We start from the raw sequence: 22,061 nt of genomic DNA on the forward strand, positions 1-22,061 counted from the left end.
GGTGGCATATACTCCAGAACTGGATGCGAAAATGATAAGTTTCCTGAACAAGTCAGGAAGAGACCCTAGAAAGGACTTGGATAAGGGCCTCAAAGGGTGTCAGGATAGATTATTGGATATTTTGGGGCCATTAACGAAGGTCTTTGACATGTGCGAAGAAGCACATGTAAATAATACTGGTGTGGATGTTTCAGAGTTACGACAGTGGGTGCAACGGGCCATTTGCCTTTTAGGAAATACAAATGCTGCTTTATGCATGGAAAGGAGGAAGAGTATTCTTATGAAGATTGATCCAAAATTGGCGGAATTAGCAGGAAAGGATCCAGGTGAAAGTTGCAAGGGAATGCTTTTCGGGGAAGAGTTTATAAAGGACATGGCGAGATATGTAGGAACTTTCAATTCACTACAGAAAGTTCAAAAAGATATTAAAAAGGTTTTTGGCACGGCTGGGAGGATGCGGGGTCGATTCCCCGGCCGTGGGCAAGGTATTACTCGAGGATTCTTTACAAGGGGATACAGACCCTACAGTTATGGATATGGCTTGGGCTCAAGGTTTGAGCAGCCAGGATTCAATCCACAAAGGCAGAGAGCGAGAGGCAGAGGATCGAGATCTGAGAGAAGAGGAAGAGCTTCCTCAGGTAAGATCAGAAAAAGACCATATTTCTACCCATGTAAAAGTGAGCGGCAGACTAGCCCTTTTTGCTATGAGGTGGAATTCTTGGGTTTTGCAAACGGTTCAGGGATATCGGATAGATTTCGTGGATTTTCCAGTACAAAAAAGGTGTCCAAGTTTGTTGAGGTTTGCGAAGGATCAGGAGATTTTAGTGTCAAAGGAAGTGGAAGATTTGAGAATGAAAGGAGCTATAGAGAGGGCAGAAGAAGTAAGAGGTTGTTTTGTAAGCAATATTTTTTTTGGTGGAGAAAAAAAGACAAGAAAATGAGACCAGTAATCAATTTGAGAGAATTGAACGATTGGGTGTGTTACAACCACTTCAAAATGGAAGGAGTGAACATGTTGAGGGACATTCTAAGAGAGGGAGATTGGTTAACACGATTGGACCTCAAGGATGCTTATCTAACGATTCCAATGAGTGTGGCACAAAGATATTACCTGCAGCTCAGATGGGAAGGAAAGAGGTGGAGGTTCAAGTGTCTTCCATTTGGTCTGACGTCAGCTCCGTGGTGTTTTACGAAGGTGATGAGACCAGTTGTGAGTTGGTTGAGATCAAGAGGGATTCGGATGATTGTATATCTAGACGAAATATTGATAATGTCTGAGATGAAGAATTTGGCAATAGAACAGACAGAGTTTACAGTAAGAGTATTGGAGGACCTAGGTTTTGTAGTGAACAAAGAGAAATCATGTGTGGTTCCGTCTCAGGAAGATACCATTTTTAGGTTTCAAGATACAGACATTGGAATGTGTATTGAAGTTACCAATGGACAAGGTGAGGAAGATTCGGAAAGAGGTGGTGAGAGTGTTGAAGGCGGAATGGATTAGTCTACGTCAGTTAGCAAGGTTGTTAGGTCTACTGTCTGCGTTTATTCAAGCGATATTTCCAGCGCCTCTTCGTTACAGGGCGCTTCAGAGGTTAAAGGCATATCATTTGAGACAGGGAGCGAAGTATTCACAGAGGGTGAAAATGAATCAGGAGACTCGCAAGGAGTTAGAGTGGTGGTTGATGAATTTGGATGCTTGGAACGAGAGAGCGATTTTTGGAAGGAAACCGGAGATGGTTATAGAGTCGGATGCGAGTATGCATGGATGGGGAGCGAGATGCGGGAAGGTGGAGACTGGGGGACTTTGGTCGATGGAAGAGAAGAAACTTCATGTAAATTGTTTGGAACTTCTAGCGGGGTCATTTGCGGTAAAGAGTTTTTTGAAGGATCAAATGAAATGTTGTATTCTGTTAAAGATGGACAGTGTTACGGCGGTTCAGTATGTGAACAGATTAGGGGGACCAAGGTCACGAAGTCTGGCAGAATTAGCGAAGGAATTTTGGAGGTTTTGCATGGAAAGAGAGATTATGGTGCAGGCTCAGTATATTCCAGGGAAGACAAATGTAGAAGCAGATTGGAATTCGGAGTATCTAAGAGATGCGAGTGATTGGAGATTGAACAGGGGGGTATTCGAGAGTCTTCAGGAGAGATTGGGACCGTTGCAGGTGGATCTATTTGCGGACAGGTTGAATACGCAGCTGAAGGAGTTTTACAGTTGGAGACCGGACCCGGAAGCGAAGGGAATAGATGCTTTCCTTCAGGAGTGGGGTTCGGGAAGGATGTATGCATTCCCTCCTTTCTCAATGATTCAAAGAGTGTTGTTGAAGGTGAGGAGAGAGAAGGCTACTTTAGTTTTAATCGTTCCTTTTTGGCAGACACAAGTTTGGTTTCCAGATGTAATGAATCTTCTTGTGCAGGACCCTGTGTTGATTCCGAGTTTTCCAGAGGTTTTGTTGGATGCTCAGGGGAACGTTCACGATCTGGTAATTTCAGGTCAAATGAGACTTCTGACGTGTCTGATTTCAGGAGAGTCTGGGAAATGTTAGGACTATCTGTCGAAGCTTCAGAACTTATCTGTGGGTACTGGGCTCAGGGAACAACGAGGGCTTACAGAGCAGCTTGGAGGAGATGGTGCAATTGGTGTATTGAGAGGAATTTGGATCCTGTCACAGTCGATGTTGTGGAAATTGTGAATTATTTATCTAGTTTATTTAGGGGAGGTTTGGCTTACAGCTCGGTGAATTTAAGTAGGTCTGCAATTTCGGCGGGTCATGTCATCATTGGTTGGTTGCCAGTGGGGCAACACGCCTTGGTTAAAAGAGTTTTAAGGAGTATTCGATTTGAATTGCCTCCTAGGGCAAAATATAGTTTCCTATTGGACATTTCGCTTGTGTTGAAGGAGGTAGAAAGTTGGGGTGATAATGCTGGTTTGTGTTTAAAAAAGTTGTCATGGAAGTTGGTTTTGCTTTCATGTTTGGTTTCATTTAGAAGAGTATCGGACATTAAAGATTTGGAGGTTACTTCAAGGAGTTTTCAACTGGAAGGTGTCTGCTTCGAGTTGAGGAGAAGAACTAAGACTATGACTTGGACCATTTTTTATCCAAGATGGGAGGAACAGTAGTAGTTTGTGTGTGGTTAATTGTTTGAAAGAGTACGAAAAAAGAACTTTGGGATTGAGAGTCAGTGGTTGTTCACAATTACTAATTTCATTCAAAAACCGTATAAGGCGGTTTCGACTCCAACTTTAGCTAGATGGGTTAAAGAAGTGTTGAAAAAAGCAGGCGTGGATGTGACTGTATTTGGAGCGCATTCGGTTAGAGGTGCGATGGCAAGTAAAGCATTCATGAGAGGTTTAAGTTTGAGTAGTATTTTAAAAGCGGCTGATTGGAGTACTGATACAACATTTAAAAGGTTCTACTTTAAACCTGTGGAATATGTTTTGCAGAGAGTTTTGGATTGACTTTGAACATGCATAATATTGGCCTCCGGGCCTTGCAATAAAATGCAGATTTTCCACAGTTTTAATGGGTAGAAAATCATAATTTTATTAAAGGCACGGAGGCTAATATTATCCCTCCCTTATTTGTTCCCTACCCTACTGATTCATTGTTGTTTTGTAATTTATTTCAATATAGGTCAGAATTGAAAAAGTGGATTCTTGATGAGGAATCATTGGAGTTCGGCGAAGTTCAAGATTTTTAATGGGATTGTCTCGTTCGCAGCGGATAAAAGAAGGAAGATGGCTGCCAGTGTTGGAGTATTCTGCATGTTCAACGTTCTAGATTTATTTGGAAGATTCTATTCTAGCTATTTCTTGTTGCTGCTGTGAGTTGCAATAAAGGAATAAGATGCATATTATTAGCCTCCGTGCCTTTAATAAAATTATGATTTTCTACCCATTAAAACTGTGGAAAATCTGCATTAATGCCCATGGCTGCATCATCCTGGGGAGCGTTAGACATTTGAGATCTCCCAGAATGGGGAAAGGATACTGATAGAGGGTGTAGTATCTTGTTAAATATCGTAGCTAAGATTGCAAACCTGTCAAATTGAATTGTTCAGTATTTTGATTTGCCTTCAGCTTAAGCACTTTAATTTATAAAAATTTAAAGCTAGACTGGTCAATATGTTATTGTGTCTTTTGGTTGACTTTTGTCCCATGCACGTCCTCATCGAGGAACCAGTGACTACTCTTATTTGCTTCAATTTACAGTGCCATAATAGGACAGATTGATGGACAGACTGGTGGACACTAGTGGCAAATGACATCATCAACCACGACTAGCAGAGACTGTCTGCCCTGTGGTGCCCGGAACCAGGTCTAGCTGGTACTGCTCAGCATCTTACAAAACTCGATGGGCATTGATGCTATTGTGCTGGTGACTTTCTCCTCCTTCCCGGCTATCATCCTCATTAGGTTATACCGCCATTCAAAGGGCCCCATGGGCCAGTCCTGGATCAATCCTTCTTAATCTGTATTCAAATCAGCTGGGGTCTGGTAGCAAAGAAGAGTGTCCTAATACACATGGACAGCACTAGTGGCAAATGTGCGTTTCTGCTGTTTAGACCTGGTACATAACGTTCTCTGAATATTGAGCTATGGATAACCAATCAATTTCTTAAATGGTAGAACTCAATCATCAATTTTCTCGTTCCAGCAAAAATAAACTCTTTGATTTAAGGACAACGTAAAGTTACTTTAATGTTGTTATAGTAGAACCAGAGATTGTATTTTGCTAATTCTGAATCCTGTGATTCACTGATGTGACGTAGCAAAAGTGGGTAACAAAACTTGTTAACCATTGTTGCTATGTCATAATTAAGGCTCCCCGTTTCCTCTTTTTACTGATTTTTACACATAAATGCAGACAGAAAAACAATATATATCCTGACTATATTTATTTTGAACAGTGGAAAAATAAAGAAAATTGTGTTTCTTGTGAGTGACTCTCCATGCCGTCCAGGCCAACAGCTGAGCAGATAGACATCATGAAAAAACAGACAGGAACATATTTTGGTATGTAATGCTAATATCCACATGTGGGTGTAATGTTTTGCTATATTTGTCTGATTCATTTGTTAAAACAGAACAAGCATCAAAGTATGACTGCATATTTGTCAGTTAACCAAATGTGGAATGTACCATTTTATGACATTTATTCTCAAAATACAAATAAATATGGATAAACACAGATACACACACACACACACATATATATGTATATGCATATATACATATATGTATATATATATCAGCAGAGCGACCTGCTCCTTCAAGATACAAGCAGGCACCGACAACCAGGAAACAGTGAGGTAATTTATTGTTGGCAGAGATGAACGCTGGACGGCGCGTTTCGGTGGTCACATTTCGCGGCCGCCATTGACAGGACTTTAAATACTACTTGAGTTACCAAATTGAAGAGTGGCCACAGAAAACATACTGCGCGCGCTGCAACAATGGAAAGTGACAAGGGCTTGCAAGAAATTATAAAAACAAAACGAACTGCAAAATATAACATGTTAGAACAAGCCAAAAATGCCCACATGACGCCTGGAATTAATGACATTCAAAGAACCAAATGTAAATGGACATTAATCATTTAAAAAAATTTAAATTGAAGAAAATTAATTAAACATATTTTCGTGCAATGCGTTTCAAAATCGCGTGCATCTTGGTATGATTGCATACAATCTAACTCAAACCTTGCATTTCGAAATCAGAATGGAGAACATACTGGGCGGCACATTCTCAACCCAAGTCCCATGTGAAAGGCATACTAGCAGGAGTGGCAATGAAAGCACATAAAAGCAAAGGCATAATAGCTACACATACCTACATTTAATGTAGTTTGACACTGTGGAGAAAAACGCTTTAGAGGGGGAAAGGTATACCCCACATATCCTTTGTGGAGAAGTATTCAAACTGCATCCCCATTGGGCATAGACCACCTATGTCGGCAGTGACCCATCCATGGACAAGTGTCCCATTGATGCTAACTGTTGCCAGACCATGTCAGATGGCCAGGGGCATGTCAGTTAAGATTCCAAAAGATCTCTAGTTGAAAAACGTGAATGTAACTGCATAACATTTGTGTAAAATTGCAAAGCCCACTCAAGTGAAAAAAACAATAAATAGTGAAGGTGACCTGCAGATTAATTTCTGCACGCAGCTTAAAACACTAAAACTGGGCTGAAGGTATGCAGGTAGGGATCTCCACATAAATGTGGGTAAATGGTATCATAGATGTATGTACATTTCTTCATCTGAGTTAAGACCGGGAGGGATCTTACTGTTCAGCAAGATAATATAATGCGACTCCAGTCTGCGCAATTTAAGCTCTCTGTTTCCACCCCTGATGTTATTGGGGACAGAATCTATGACAAAGTATCTCAGGTCAGTAATGTTGTCTCCATGGGATTTGTTGATGTGCCGTGCAACCGGGTATGTTTTGTCATCCTTGTTGATTGCACGAAGATGTTGGAGGATCCTAATACGGACCATGTGCTTGGTGCTACCAACGTATATCTTGGGACAAGTGCATTGCAACACGTAAACTACAAAGTCACTCCTATAATTGTAGGACTGCCGTATCTTGTGAGGCGTGTTGCACAGTGGGCTGGGGATTTCACTAGTGTTGAGGCCGATGGTACATGCCTTACATTTATGACACTTGTGGAACCCAGGAGATGTGGATAGCCATGAATCTGATCTGACCATCTCCGGGCTACTGCATAGTTCCCTCCTCATGGATTTCGCCCGCCTGAAACAGAGGAGAGGATGTTTAGGCATCGATGACCCAATTATCGGATCAAGGTCAACACATATATACAGAATGAAGCACACATAGAAAAAGAAAAAACAAGGAGAAATAAAGATATTTCTCATCATTGTGCCTCCCTTTAGCGCTGATTCAGCATTACGATTTCTAGTAAATCTGAGGCATTGTCAAAAAGCCATGGATGTTGCTGGGAACGACCTCAGCAACATCCATTGGTTAACCCTTTAACCCACTGCGTTAAAGGGAACGATATTTACAAGCCAGCCTTAAGCCAAAAAAAGTGGCTTAGTGCTGCCTCGTTAATATGGAGCAGGCTCCTGCGCCAAGGAACATCACAAAAAGTGACGCTCTGCCAGCGCAAGGGGCCTCATAAATGAGGCTAGGAATGTTTTCCACCAAATGTTACTGTGCTCATTGGAAGTCGTTTACAGAATTTCGCTCTGCAAAGTTGTCTTATGGCTTTCTTCTATGCCCAATGACAAGACGCTACAGCTTTCTGCATAACTTCTAATTAGTGAGCATTGGTGAAACGCGCATCAGCGTAAAGGGAAACAGACATCTAGATAATGTTGGAGCAAAGAAGAGGGGTGCCCTCTATACTTGGGGTCTAAGGTTCTCTTACACGAGAGTCTGTTCCAGTCCATGTTAGCGTTCTCATATCGTGTCAGATGGTCATGGTGTGTAGATTTTATGTAAAAATGGTGACAGTAAAACCTGAACAGGTAAGAAGCCCCACTTAGGTCTTGTATGTAAACAAGATAGTCATGAGGTCTGATGAAAGGTCTTAGTTTCTGAGTTACATTCGGGTACCAAACAGCGTGTGTAACAAAAATGGTATTTCACAATTTTTTCAAATTATTCTTCTAAAGCACTCATCACTTCTGGTCCTGTTTTTAGATCACCAAATCTCTCGTCCATTTATCCTCGGTGCTTTGAAGTGGGCTTGAGATGGCATTAGAAGTATATAAGAAAACAATGACGTCAGGGGGATACTCACTGTAGTGCATTGGCACAGGGGGACCCACACTGACACTAGGAGACAAACAAAAGGGCCCCAGGAAAGACACAGGAACTCCAACAAGGGGGCACCTACTGTCGCTGGGACACTTCCATTGATGAAAAAAAATGGGCTTAGGGGCATTCACATGGATTAAGCGTCTGGATACCCTATCGGATGATTAGCAGCACTATATAAATCCTGATTGATTGACTGATTATAAATCCTGATTGACAGACTGATAGTACAGTCAGAAAGGGGCACTAATACTCGGACACTTAGAAATGGCATTTTCACTAGGCTATTTACACAGGCAATTCAGTACTGTCAGTAGGGCATTGGCACAGAGCCCCAATACTGAATGGGAACAGTGACACTAAAAGACTGACATGGGGCACAAAGACTGATGCTGCCACACTGGCATGGGGCAGTTTCACTGCTACTGTGAGACAGGGATGCTGTGACAGAAAGATACAAACTTATTGACACTTGGACACAGTACCAAAACAGAGGCACTCACTTGGAGGACTGCGGCATCACCCGCATGTTGATAGTGACGCGAAGCTGGCACAAAGACACATACTTAGTAATGCTGCCACTTTGACACTGGTGCCGGAGCAACACTAGAACACTGACTGACTGGATCACCAACCCTGACATGGAGATGTGAACATAGGGGTAGTGACACTGAAATATTGAGAGTGGGCACAAACATTGACACTAGGATACTGACACAGCGGTATTAACACTGACACTTGTACACTGACACAACCACACCAGCAACCACACATCAACACTGACTCCTGGCCCTACTACTGATACCCTGGGGCATAGATACTGTAACAGTGACACAGGAGAACCAACACTGACATGGCGTATTGGCACTTGGTCACTGATACTGGGATACTGACATGGATACATCATCATAAGGACACAGGCTCTGCTGCTGATACTATGACACTAACAATGTCAATGGCACTGCAACACTGCCAAAGGGTGCTACCAAAGAGGCCCTGGCTAGGTGAGCAGACACTGTCACTAGACACTGACCCTCACATAGGGACCTTGATGTTGGAATGCTGATATTGGCACATGGGCAATGACACCGAAGATCTGACATGCGGACATTGACACTGGGACACAAACACCATGGCACTGACACTGGGACACGGGTAGATCTGCTAATATGGACACGCACATGATACTGGAACATGGAAAGGGGAACAAACAGAGCAAAACGAACCCATGTGCTCTTGTATTGAAGACACAGACAGATGAACACTGACAAATCTGCAATCATTTATGGTGAGATATTGGCACAAATGCACCAGCACTGGGAAACTGACACAACGATATTACAACACACGGATGTTGACACTAACTTTAGGAAGTGACACGACACAAGAAAATCAACATGGAGGCATTGACACAAGGTCACTGGAATTAGAGAACCAGCACAAGCACAGGGAACCTGCCAGAGGGCATACAGAGACTGGCCACCAACAGCTGTCCTGAATACTGATAGAGTGCATTGACACAGGGACACTGACACCAGGGCACTGACATTGAAACTTTGACACAGGACCACAGGGACATCGAAACTGACAATAGAACACCACCTCGGACAAAGGGAAGCCCATCACTGCCACTCAAATAAGCCACAGCTACAATGAGATGCTGACCCTGGCAGAATGAAACTCACATACTGGCACTATACTAGTGACACTGGGACACTGATACATATATTGAAATGGGAATATTATCACTGGGACACTGACACAGGGACTCTAAAACTGGCAATTGGACACAAGTGGACATGGGGACAGATACGGATATGGGAACATTGACATGTGGACACTAATATGGAGTCACAACAAACAGACATTGTGAGTGATACTGACATTGCAAGCCTTGGACTGTGACACTGACACTAGGAAATGGAAATAGAAGGGCACACGGTCACTGGCACAGGCACCACAACTTACTCAGTCACTGACACAGGCACCAAGACTTACACAGTCACTGACATTGGGACAAGAGGTCACAGGGAAATTACTGCATGGAGACAATAACTGGTCTGAGGAGACAGCCAGAGAGTCCACGGACACTCAGACCATACATAGAGAAATAAGGAAGTCTATGGTCCCAACTAAAGAATAGGGCATATTTACAACTCCCTATTGCCACCAGAACGTCACTTTTTTTGACTTTGTGGTGGCGATACAGGCTTCGACTTATTGACAAGGCAGCATTAAGCCACATAATGTGCAAATGATACTGACAGTGACTTATGTTTGGGTCGCTAAAGCTCACAGTTGCAATGCATACGTTTACCTAAGTCACTCATACACCACCTTTGGTCACCTTCCAAGTGAACTGTCTACTGAGTTTCCAGTCCCTCCAGGAACATATAAGCAGGCATTTTTGTACACCCTCCTGTCCTGCAGTAAACAACAAGAAAATTGACTTTATGTCTCTTTGTCTGCTGTGCATAAATGGTTTCTAGCAGGCATATCCTTTTCAGAGAGTACATAAGTATTCTTGCTGCTTTAAAGAAACAATGCTCTCTGTACTATGGCATAGCTTAACAGCATTAGCAAATCCAATACATATGGCTTTGGCAAGTATGCATTTATTTATTCACTTGTCTTTTTCTGAACAAATGCAATAATCATTAGAAGTGTAAAAGTAATAAAAACTGAAAAATACCGTTATCTAAAGGTGATGCACATGCCTGAAAAAAAAGGAGAAAAACATCTATTACAAGCATGAATGAAAGAAATCATGAAATGAAACAGATCTTTACCTGCTAGACTTGGTACTGAAGTGAATTACATTTTAGACTGATGTGCACATGTGTAAGAGCAAAATGCACAGTGAGGGAGCAAATGGCTGAAGTGGGCAGACCCGCTGCCCATGCTGAAGTCTGTGGTGGGCGAAAGCAAAGTGTAACTAAACATAGACCAATGGATGAAGAGAGCTAATGGACACACCATCTATGTGTATGTTTTTATTATGATTTCTTTGATGAAAGATGAGGCTAGCAAGAACTAAAGCTGTCTTAAGTCTGGGCAGTGAACTTCGCTCCGCTCGCGGAGATTGCGGAGTTTTCTGCACTCTGTGTTACGCGGAGCTCACGAGGTTCCGAAAAATAGTTTTTTCCATTGCTCGTGTTTATCAACGTCAAATTGGAGAGCGCAAGCGAGGAAAATCCACCTCCTGTGAGATTTCTCAACGCGGGTGGTCAGATTTCTCCTTGCGAGTGGTCGCGTATGCCCGCGACTGCTCACGTTGAGAAACCGCCCACTCGCATTGAGAAAGCTGCCGCTCGAGTAAAAATCTTCTCAAGCGGTAGAAAGGAAGCAGCACCCACTTGCACTTTGGATGATGGCGATCGCAATGATTGCACAGTGCGGACAAGCACCGGGCACTGAAAATCACAGCAAACTGCATTTATCTAAAGAAACTGCGAGGAATTGCGCGTAGCGGAACTCCGTAAAATCTGCCCAGGCTTAGACTTTAGGTCAGACCTAAAAATAACATTATTGAGAAAGTTCCCATCTTTTTTCGCCTAAAGAATAGCTGTAGGTTTCTTGATAGAGGAGTATCCTTCTTCACTGTTTTCCAAAACAAAAACTGGGAAATGCACATTTGCAAAAGAAGGAATGACCACAATTCGTCTGTAACCATGGAGCACAGAAAAATTTAAATGGCAGCGTTTTTCAACATAAAAACGGGACTGCAATGAGACACAGAGGGCCTGATTCACAAAGGGCCTTCGCACTCGTAGCGGAGCACCCGCAGTCATGAGGGAGTCGCCGCACTCAGAATGAGAATTCTCATTGCGTAGATTCTGCTCCGAGTGTGGAGACACCCCCACGACTGTGGGGCTTCAACCACGAGAGCGGAGGCCCTTCGTTAATCAAGCCCTGAGGTTGTAAGATTCCCATTTTTGTGACAAGAACACAGGGAAAACTAAATATACATTTTGCACAAAGGGTTTGATTTAGTTTTAAATCTATTTTATTGAGAGAACACCTGCAGTGATACAAGAGCTTAGCGCCTACAACCCAGCGGGCCGGCTTGCTACTGCGCAGATATATCAGCAAGGCAAAGCAAAGCAAAAGTCAAAGCAGACACTTCCAACTTAAACACAGCATGCCGCCTACAACGCATCCAGGCTGGCCGCGTCTGAAAAAATGGAGGAAGGGAAATGAACTGCCAAGTAATATCATGAGCAGGCGAGCAAGACACTTGAGATGCAATAAGTCCCTGCCCCTGAAGAAATGACCCGCTAAGGTCTATAGGCTCTGGAAGGCGCTCCATGTTCAGGTTTAAATCTTTCTGGAATTTTCTAAAAGAACAAAACACACAAGGTAATTCTGACCAGGTGAGCTATCCAAACCATAGGGCATAGGGCACGCAACTGAACAAGCCAACTTAGAAGTGCGTTTCCGATTGGGGGCATGCGCCCTTGCAAGTCAACCATACCAAGTCGAAGCAAAGGCTAATATACCCTGAGAAAAAAGGACACAACCCCCCCCTGCTTCTATTAGCCCCCCCAAACCTCCCCCCTGTTCCATGTCCACCCTGTAGATCCCCTAGACCCCCTAATGTGACTCCCTCGCCCCTCCGTCTCTGATGTGTCCGCTAGGCGTAATAAACGTAGATAACGTGGGCAGGTGACTTCTCAAAATTCAGTAGTCAAAAGTGCCAGAAAAGGCTGCCACAACTCTCTATACTTGGAGCCCTCACCCGCCATTGTCAGCGTGAGTTTCTCCATTACGAGGACGTACCACAAACGATACAGCCAACCCGTGAAGGTCGGAACGGTGGGGGTACGCCAGTGAGTAAGTATGTTCTGTATCGCCTACCCCAGCGCTATTGCCGTTTGCCGACCTCTGCGTGATCGAAGCGGGTAAGTCAAGAGGTTGGGAAGACCGAGCAAAATGTACGCTGGGAATCGTGGTAGCACAGTGTTAAAGTGTTTATCTACCTCATTAATCACCTGTGTCCAATAAGGCTAAATATGTTCACACTCCCACAACAAGTGCACCAATGTGCCTATATGGTCACACCCCCTCCAACACCGCGCCTCCCTCGTGTGGTACATTGAATGTTGACATTCTGGGGTGTAGTACCAATATGTTACCACCTTGGTGAGCGTCTCGGTGAGCCCCATATGATAAGCTGAATGCCTGGCCCTATAGTATATATCCTCCCACTCCTTGTAGCTGAGTGTCCTGCCTAGCTCCCTCTCCCAGCGCGCCTTGCCAGGGTTGTGGATGTGTGCAAGTCTAACCTAAAGCATCTTATATAAGTCTGAGATCAATTGTTTGTCCGACGTGCGTGTAATGAGCCATCGCTCGTAGGGGGAGAAGCGTCTATCCGCCGCCGGACGAACTCGCTCATCAAGCACCCAATACCGAGCTTGCAAGTACCTGAGCCTTTCCAATTCCGGCAGCTCGTACTCTTGTTTAAAATTCTGAAAGGGGATAACGCAATCCGCTCCATATAGATGGTACAGGAAGCGGCATCCCGCCGGTTTCCATGCCTCGAAGGCCACCTGGTCCATTCCCGGAGTGAAATCCGTATTGTCCAGCAAAGGAGTAAGCGGGGAGGGAAAGGTAGTGAGGTCGTGCTTAATATTAGTGCAATCCCACACTTCAAGAGGAACACGGGTTATATATGAGGCGTACAGGTTAGGGGGCCTATGTTGCTTGCGGAGAAAGATGATCTCCTGCAGAGGCCGCGCTGCTACCGCTTGGTCCTGAAACAACCAATGTTTCTCTGATTCCCAGCAACTCCATTCGACCAAGTGTCGCAATTGGGCTGCTTGGTAATAAAACTGTAAATCGGGAATTCCAGACCGCCTCCCTCCGGGGGCAGAGTCGACAATATCCGCTTCATGCGCGGCTTCCGACTGTGCCATATGAACTGGGCAAGTTCCGACTGGGTCTGCTGCATAAAGCCAGTGGGCGGATATAGAGGAATAGTGCGAAAGAAATAGAGAATTTGAGGCAAAATGGTCATCTTGACCGCTGCAATTTTACCCAGCCACGAGAGGGGGCTATATTTCCATTGGCCGAGTTCCCGACGGATCTTCCGACGCAGGGAAGCATAATTGATAGCAACGACTTGCGGGCGCCAACTGGATCCCCAAATAGGGAATCGTTTCCTGAGCCCACTGAATCGGTAACAGACTCCGAAGATATTCCTGGGTGGATCGTGACAGGGAGAGATCAAAAGCCAATGATTTGTCGGCATGGACCTTAAACCCCGCAGACCACGCAAAGGTGTCCAGATCCGCAAGGCATGCCGGCAACGCCGTGCGTGGACCAGATAACGAAATCAACACGTCATCTGCATATAGACTGATGGTATGGACATAGCCCCCGGACCGGATTCCAGAGATCGCTGGGTTTTGCCTAATCCGCTGAGCCAGCGGTTCCATGTAGGCGGCGAAAAGGAGAGGTGACAGAGGGCACCCCAGTCTGGTGCCCCTCTCTATCGGAAATCTAGTGGACGTGTAGCCGTTCACCCGGACGGAAGCAGACGGGAACTTATAACAATTAAATATGTGGGTGCGGAATTTCTCTCCCAGGTCCATCCGGTGCATAACCCGCTCCAAATACGGCCAATGAACTCGATCGCAGGCCTTCTGAGCAAAGATTGTGAGTAGCATATACTCTCCCTCCGTGCGAGAAGCCTTCTCGATTAAATGGAGATGAAGTTTCGTGTTGTCCGATGTTTGACGCTCCAGAATAAAACCCGCTTGGTCCGGGTCAATAAGTCCGGGCATGTGAGGTGCGAGACGATTGGCCAAAATCCCTGTATATAGCTTAAGATCTACGTTTAGAAGGGAAATGGGGCAGTACGTGCCACACTGAGTCCTGTCCTTCCCCGGCTTAGGGATTACTGCTATAGAGGCCTCTAAAAGATCCTGAGGTATCGCTCCAGGTTCAGAAAAGGAATTACAAAGTTGGGTGAGGAGAGGAGCGAGCCGGGCACAAAACTTTTTATAGAAGATGGCTGGGAAGCCATTGGGGCCGGGGGCCTTTGCAAGCTTCAGCCGGGCTATGGCAGCAATTACCTCCTCGACTCGTATATCCCTATCTAATAGATCGGCCTGTGCCTGAGTCAGGGCCGGGAGAGTGACAGAGTCCAGAAAGTCGGCCCCCTCCGTCTCTTCCAACGGGGAGGCAGTATAAAGCATAGCATAAATATCACGGAACGCCACAGCGATGGCCCCGTCCTCTGAAACTCGTGTGCCGTCACCTCTTCAAATCTCGCGAAACCCCCTGCTTCTGCCGGACGTCACGTAACTTGTGGGCAAGAAGGCGCCCGCACCTATCCCCCCGTGTAGTAGGCATGTTTCAACCTCAGGGCCGCAAACTCCGCCCTATCCTGATCCAGGGCTGTCAGTTGTTGGCGTATTGCTTTTAGCTGACGCCACACTCGGGGGCTCCCGTTCTCTGATGCATTTGCTCCAGCTCTCTTGTCCGTTGTGTGAGGTCGTCCCGTTTACGCCTTCGCTCTACATTATCTGCTGCCGATATGGCAATAAACTCCCCCCGGAGGACTGCCTTTAGTGCCACCCACTGTGTTACCAGAGTTGTGTCAGTGTTAGCGTTATGTGACAGGAAATCAGTAATAGAACCCTGTATATGTGTGACCATGTCTGCTCGATGTAGGAGGGTGTCTCTAAGGCGTCATATCCTAGCAGGCTGTGACAAGGGTGGAAGGGTAAAAGTAGCAACCCTTGGTGCATGATCGGAGAGTGAGGCAACCCCAATCTCAACCCCTGTCGCTATCGCTCGGGCCGAGGTAGATACCAAAAGATAATCCAGCCTGGCATAGGTCTTATGGGCTTGAGAATAGTAAGAGTATTCGCGGCCCTGCGGATGGAAACTGCGCCACAAGTCGCAAAGCCCTAGGTCCAGCAATCGTTCCATCCCCAGTGCCGAGAGCGCTCTGGCTTGATGCGCCCGCTGACAGAATCTGTCCACTGTATTATCAAAAACAAGATTCAAGTCCCCCCCGATAATAATGTGGCAGTCTGCCGTTGCCGTGATATCAGTAAGGGCGGATTGGAGGAATTGTTCTTGACCCTCATTTGGGGCGTAGATGGAGCCCACGGTGAAAGTCATGGTGCCCAGGGCGAATCTATAGGCCAGCAGCCGACCCTTTATTTCTGCCTCCTTCCGCAGGACCTCCCCCTTAAACCGCTGCGCCATGAATATCGCCACCCTTGCGGACTTGGTATGGCCGGAGGAAAAGAATTGCGTCTGGAATTTCCATGATCGGAGACGGTGGCAGTCCCTAGCTAGTAGGTGCGTTTCTTGCAGAAGGCATAGATCGGCTTGGGAGTTTTCAAGACATGATAAGACCACCCTACGCTTAACAGGGTTATTGAGACCCTGAACATTGAGAGTTAGTATTTTAAGTGTGGAAGCCGGCATTTATGGTGTCTCAAGGAACCAGACGGCACGATCAAAACTCATAAAAATGCATGGTAGAAGTGCGGAGTGAAGAGTCCGCGTGTGTGGTATCATCTGATGGAGCCCCAGTGCCCCCCCCCCCCCAAAGGTGGACATGGAACCCTGAATCTCCCCCCAACAAAGTCCCCAAATACAAGAACAGTAAAAACAACCAAGAAGAAAAGTATGTCGTAACCCATTGTCCTTCACCTCCCGGTGAATGGAAGGATGGCATCATGGAGTAAGTAGCCTGCGGTGGGACGCCCCCCTCCCGCCCACGACCCGTGTAAAGAACATTTAACTAGCCGGACCCTCGCTGTTGCCGGGGTCAGCCAGACTGGGAGCCGGTCAGTTCCGTGGATACAGACTCAAGAGCTGCCTGCTGGCCTTTGAGTATTTCTGCCATTGGTGGTTTTCTGGGGCACCGTCGACGGCCCTGCTGGCGCCATCTGGGCCGCGAATAGTGGACCTCCATTGGGTGATTGTCGTCTTCGCTATCACCCGCTGGTAGTTCCACTCCCAGCAACCTGCCCGCCTCGGCCAAGGAGCGCAATTGATAGAGCGTATTGTCAAAGGGTTTGATTTAAAGTATGGCCTTTACTCTGTCCGTCACGGTGGCAGAGGCAATTCGTCCGGCACCCTTATGGCCAGGGGACTCTCATAGTTAGAGATCACCACTGGTCCAGCAGTAATCTCTATGGTTGTATGATAGAGGCACACATGGCTAAACCAAGCGTGCCTCTACCACACAGCCCGACGCAGGAATGCATTTTAACCTCGCATTCCTTTACCACGCATGCCTTTACCACGAAATTTCGTGGTACAGGCATGAATGGTAAAGGGGTATGCATGGCTAAGGTCGCAACCCCCCTCTCTCTGCCCTAAGCTACACACTCCCTACCTGCCCCCCCACCCTGAGGTCCAAATACCCCTACCCCCTTCCCACCCCCTGCGCTGTCCCCAAAACTACCTCAACCCCTTCCACTTCCCTTAGGCTTAATACCCTAACCCCTAATAAAAAAAACTAACCAATCCTTCCACAGCCCTGAAAACTACTCCATCCCACCCAGCCCTGGAAACCACTCCGACCCCCTGCCCTGAAAACTACCCCTCCCCAGCCCTGAAAACGACCCCGACCCTCCAGCCCTGAAAACGACCCAGCCCTGAAAATGACCCCAACCCCCCCAACCCTGAAAACAACCCCGGCCCCCCAACCCATACAAACTACCCCCCAAAACCTGGCCACAGCCCCACTTACCTCACCGTGTCCTCTCTTCCTGGTGTCTTAATGCTTCTTCTGAGCTGCAGGCTTCCTTCGAGCTGCAGCCAGCAGCTAGACCGCGTACTGCCTTAACCATACATATGCGTCGTTAAGGCATATGCGTGGTTAAGGCAAGCGTGTTATCGCTTGCGTAGTCGAACACGCGTGGCTCTGCCCTGGTTGTGCTGAGTGTTTCCCATCTCTATACCTTCACAGTAATCACCAACGTGGTGGTTCCTTTGAGGGTACAAATAAAATGGTGGACAGCCGTAGTCAGTTCCGGCGGCCTTCCATTAAACTTTTTGGTTTTCAAAAACAAAATCACAAAGTGGAAATTTGTTTTTGAGAAACAGATAACGAATGACTCACAAACCCAGAGGTTATTTCCTAAGCATGGGGGTCATTATTTTTATTTTTATGTTAATCACCGCCATGTTTTCTCTGGTGGTGACAAACAGAGAAAAAGGACACCATACTGTCAGCACTCAGTAGGACGGATCGTCTGATGCCCTTACTGGCGGCCACCACTCTGTCAGGCCTTAAGAGTAAGCTTTTCATCAGTGGAGCCACCGAGGGTACCACTGGAGCTGGAAGTCCACACAATTCTCAATTGGACGGGCAGATTGAGGGTTTGGTGGACAAAGTGCCCTATCCACAATCCTCTAAATCAGGCCCAATGAAACAGTGTCATCTGTGGAACTTAAGCTGCTTCCTAGTGAATGTTGCTAACCAATCCCGAGTGAGTACTAGAGGTTGATTTGTCTTCCTCTTAGCGTGAACACCTCTGGGAACCTGACATGGTGGACCCTTAAACAAGGCACATCTGAGAATGAGGCAATGCAGCAGTTCTAGTCTTAAGAGGTTTCCTCCACTGTAGCCCATGGCAATCATGGGAGAGAGGCCACTGGATGTGAAACTTTAAAAAATCCAGCACATGGTTACACAGCCCCCTCTCACAACTGAGACACTCTTAAGGGGTGTGGGAAATTGCCTTCTTTTTTCCTGCAAAATTTCATGAGATTTTGTGAAGGTTTCAGAAAATATTGCTAAATTATGCTTATAGCGTGGAATATGGTCTGCCAATATAACATAAACCCTGGGCGCAAAACTACGCTACGCTCGCGGAGTGTGCGTAGCGAGAGCAACTACGCGCTATGCAAAAGGCACGTAGCACAGTGCAAAAACGAGTAGCGTAGCGGGTATTTTTTGCTCGCTCGCGGTCCTCAATGTCAAGTTGGTGACCACGAGTGAGCAAAATCAACATCCCGGAGAGACTTTTTCCTCGTTTGCGATCGGCAACATCAAGTTGCCGATCGCTAGCGTGGAAAATAAACCTCCCGGAGAGATTCTCAACGCTCGCGATGAGAAACTACCAGTCCGCGTTGAGAAAGCTGCGGCTCGAGTACAAATCTACTCCAGCGGCAGAAAACGACCGCTTGCACTGTGCTTGATGCCGTTCGCAATGACTGCACAGTGCAGACAAGCATCCGGTACTGTGCAATCATTGCGAACAGCATTTCCCTACCGCACTAGGCAGTTTGCTTAGCTACGCGTAGCGTGACGTAGTGCAAAGTGCACTTCGCATAGCGTAGTGCAGCGCAACTACGCCCAGAGTTATATAACATGTAACGCTATGTAAAAGAAGAGTACTGCTTAGAGACTACCAGAAGACTGGTTTGAGGAGAAAATATTTGTTTTTATTTTTGGTGGCTTAATTAAAATTTCACTCAGATTTCAATTAAATTCCAAAACTAGTACTATTCTGTGAAATGCAGGACATCTGGTCATGATTGACTCACTCATAAGGTGAGCTTGCTGCTTGATTGAGATACTCTTCACAGAACTTATGACTGTGATTAAATGACTTTAATGATATTGTCAACATTAATCATTTAGGATGGAGACTCTATGGGTTTTCTTTTAGCAACAAAAAAAAATCAATGTATTTAGTTTTCTGCAACTCAGAAAAACCTCCACTTGAAGGCAAGGCAGTTGAGAAATTAAGTCAGGCATTTATTTCCTAAATTGCCCTCTTCTCTGTTCCTAGATGTTGGCATGTATGTATGTATCAATTGTCATCCTTTAATTTTGAATGCATTTTTCCTACTGCTCATCACCTGTGGGAAACTAGTTCCGAGATGGGTCCCATGTTGCTCCAGCTCGTCTGCTCCATAATTCAAGAGTGTGTTTGACAGCTCACGTGCACTCAGAGCACAGCAAATTTCGAGGGAGGGGTAAGGAGAGCCTAAGGTTGAAAATATGTCCCAGTTTGTCCTCAAAAGTCCTAGGGATGACTTTACATCTACTGTCGGCAATCACATTTGCTGCGCCCTCCCCACCGGGATCAGGTTGCGTGGGGACAGTCCGCAGGTAGCTTGCATCACTCACAGAGTGATGAACAGGTATTATGATCTGTTTGGGCCCCGAGGCGGCGAGAGAGACTCAGCTCATGCCAGCTGAGCTGAGATAAACAACTACAACTGATGTCAGTTTTGCAATCAAACTCTGTACCAGAATTTTAAAAAAACTATAATCTGCAGAGCAAGGTGGAATCTCGAAAATGCGGAGGAGTGGAAACAAGGGGGTGCCGCACTCAGTACTGTGGGATACACATCAAACATGTTGTGGCTTCTTGCATTGTTCATGGTTTATGTTAATTAGTGGTTGGTTTTGGCACGCGGCCCACTCGGGGCCAATGAGAACAGGCCTGAAGCCTATCTTTGCCAGGGCCTGCCATCTGGAGCATGATGGGTGCTGGAACTCTTCCCGCTTGGAGAGGCAACAATTTTCTGAGTGGGCGACCTTTTTGGTATGCAGCAGCAAACGCAACATGTGTTATTGCGACGTTGATCATGGCAACAAGAGAGCCTGTCGGCACAGTTCGGCTGGGCCTGACAAGATGGCGCCTGAGGTACGAGGCCTGCGCGCGGGTCGCCTTTGAAGTGGCTTTTCAAAGAGGCCGGAGGATTTATTCTGGTTCATGGCCACGCGGGCCCTACGTCACTCTCCATCTCACGGGCGCCTCGATGACGTGATCCATTGTTGAAATCTGTGAATGTTTCAGTCTGAATGAACACAGCCAGCAGATCGGATCCGCCACCCAGCAGAGGGCGGAGGTTGTGTTTCGCCCCGGATCAGACTGGGACCTAAAGTAGCCCAGGCACCAAAATGAAAGTAGCCCAGCAGCAAGTCAGATAACTGAAAAAAGTGACCCACACTTGCAAGTCAGGGTAGTTTTGAAGTTGTGAAGACAAGCTGCACAAGTATAAAGTTTTTTGCAAGACATGATTGTTGGACTGGGGAATTTACCAAGGCTGGTACCAGTACGTAAAAGAGTTCCCCCACAATATGTACTTATAAGAGGTTTTTCCCTGAATCGGCGGCAGTGTGTCTATAAAGAATACACGTTATCTTTTGAACTACCGAGAGATGAACATTACAAGTAGAGTCCAAAATGCAGGGCACAATTCACAGGCTTCTATGAGCAGTAAGTAGCGCCTTCCTCCTGCCTAAGACTTGAATTATACTGCAATACCCAGGCAGAATTCACACGGCATTTTCTGTGAGTAGTTCTGTCTGACTCTGGATTTCAGTAGGGCTAACTCATGACCGTCTGGAGTTAGACATGCTAATTCTCAGAGAAACAAACCCTGAAATTCCACGTGAACTTTTTTACATGTGTAGGTAAGTCTTACTCCTGGAAATTCTGGAGTTAGTCAAGTCTAAGCCTGGAGTTAGCTATCCATGGAAAAAACTTTCCAAAACTGGTCCGAAGGCTGCTTTGTGTCTCTCTCCCATGCACCTCTCTATTTTCTGAGCCTCCATTATTTCAAGCACTCTTGCTAACAATTGCCAATCCATGGACCTGTGGTTTCTAAAAATACCACATAACATAACGCGGCCAGGATTAATATTATTATTGAAGTATTGCAAACCACAAACGGAATTGGCTATTGGTAGGTTCATAATTGGTGTTTCTATTTTTTAACATATTTATGTGATTAACCACCAGGGGATAAAAGGCCGAGTCAGCTAAGGAAGCATTCAGACGTGTGGCCCGCAGATCATGCACAGATCTGTGCATCGGGTTCTCACCCCCAAAGCCCTCACTGATGACTGGGAGAGCATCCCAGAGAGTGCGGCCGGTGCGATAAGACAATGCTTTAGAAGCCGCGTCTATAACATACAAGGGAGGGTCACGGTTAAACTGGTTACATTGACCACACTGACTTCAAGAGGGCTCTAATCCCAGTGTTCCTGGCTTCACCACTTCACCAAAACTGGCCGATTCAAGATAAATCACTTGTGCATCATTTCCCGTCTGTGATAACATTAGAAAGCCTTAAAAACATGCTGAACATCAGTATCATTATATATATATAAAAAAAAAAATTGTGTAAACACGTGTATATATAATTGGTATTTATGTAGCGCAAACCTAGCCGAATAGTAGTAAGCACTGTACAGGGTGAAAGAGAGTTTGGGGCATGGCTGGTTTCTCAGAGGGCCACTTCTTTGTGATGTAGTGTTCTTTAGAGAGGCGT

At 45.9% G+C, this 22,061-nt stretch overlaps 1 long non-coding RNA gene across 1 annotated transcript in view; it reads right to left on the bottom strand.

Moving 5' to 3' along the window:
• Positions 1–5,309: 5,309 nt before the first annotated feature.
• The window catches only part of LOC146835118 (uncharacterized), a 38,487-nt gene continuing 21,735 nt past the window's right edge, over positions 5,310–22,061 (bottom strand). Inside the window, exons 3-4 of the long non-coding RNA XR_014960388.1 lie at positions 10,486–10,510; positions 5,310–6,761 (exon numbers count right to left, since the gene is read on the bottom strand). This is a non-coding gene — a long non-coding RNA (uncharacterized LOC146835118). The remainder of the gene's footprint in view (positions 6,762–10,485; positions 10,511–22,061) is intronic.

Source organism: Triturus cristatus, chromosome 4_2, assembly GCF_964204655.1.
Source record: "Triturus cristatus chromosome 4_2, aTriCri1.1, whole genome shotgun sequence".
Classification (NCBI taxonomy): domain Eukaryota; kingdom Metazoa; phylum Chordata; class Amphibia; order Caudata; family Salamandridae; genus Triturus; species Triturus cristatus.